The sequence below is a fragment of the Euprymna scolopes genome, chromosome 43 (genome assembly GCF_053919585.1).
Source record: "Euprymna scolopes isolate OS-2025 chromosome 43, ASM5391958v1, whole genome shotgun sequence".
NCBI lineage: Eukaryota > Metazoa > Mollusca > Cephalopoda > Sepiida > Sepiolidae > Euprymna > Euprymna scolopes.
Window position 1 is genome coordinate 53,500,459 of NC_136524.1, and position 1,239 is coordinate 53,501,697.

Here is a 1,239-nt window from a genome sequence, read left to right on the forward strand (position 1 = left end):
ATTCGCATAAAATGATGCATCATTTTTTTTTATTTATATTCTGTATTTAAATTTTATAAATATTTCTCTTGCTTTTTTAAAAAAAAAAAAAGACTTTTTTAGTAATTTTTTTAAATATTCGAATTTTTATTTCTGCAAAAACTATTCTTTAAGAATAATTTTTGCTCCATATTTAAATTGTTTCTCGCATTGTTTGTACTCTTAGAAACTTATTTATATTATTAGCCATTTTGCAATACAAAAGAAAATATGTATTTTATATCTAATTTGTAATATTTTATTTTACAATAATTCCTAGTACATTCGTGTTATTTATATGAATTAAATACTTAAGAATTTTATTTACGATTAAAATAAATTAATATTTAGTATTTTACTTTTATTTTATTCAATGTTCATTCAATATGCAGATTTTCTGTTTTTTTTTTTTTTTGTTCATCTTAAATTTTAAATATATTCATTTTCATTAAGATTTTCACTGTTTATATAGATTGGTGGTTTTTTTTTTATTATTAATACATCTCAGGTGAAAACATTAATAAATACTTATGTTCTATGTCGAAAGTAGTATTAAGTCCAAAAGTACGAAAAGTGATCCAGTAGAAAATGTACTAGATGTATTTTTAACTAAAACTCATCCTCATTGACGTCCATCGGTTTGAAAATGGCGGACCCTTAATTTAAATCAATTTAAGAAAAGGGAGATAAGTGAGTTTGTCATTGGTCAAACGATAACTCTTGCACACTAAAACATCCAATAAAACTCGATAATTCAATAAATTCTGTTTTCACGTGTAAATATTTTTCTACTGGATCGATTTTCGTAATATTGGGAATTTATACTAATTTCGACAAGACATGTAAGTATGTGATAATGTTAACACCTGAAATGCGTTGATTTAAAATATCCCCCAATCTAAACCAGTACCAGATTTTCTTTTTAATTATTTAAACCAGTGGTCGTCGTCTAATATTTTTTTAATACACAGTAAAATTTTATGCCATATATTTGAATTTGAACATAACTTTTCATGAATCTTTATTTTGATATGAAATCAACTTATGAAAAACTGTGTCCTCATCGTTTAAAATAGTAATGAAATTACTATAGAAATCCGTGGCTCTATAAACATAAATAAAAAAGAATTATTTCAAAGAAAGTAATTGTAGAAATATACAAATTTAGTAAGCTTACAGAAAAAAAAAATTGTATATATTTCTATAATAAATAAAGTGATC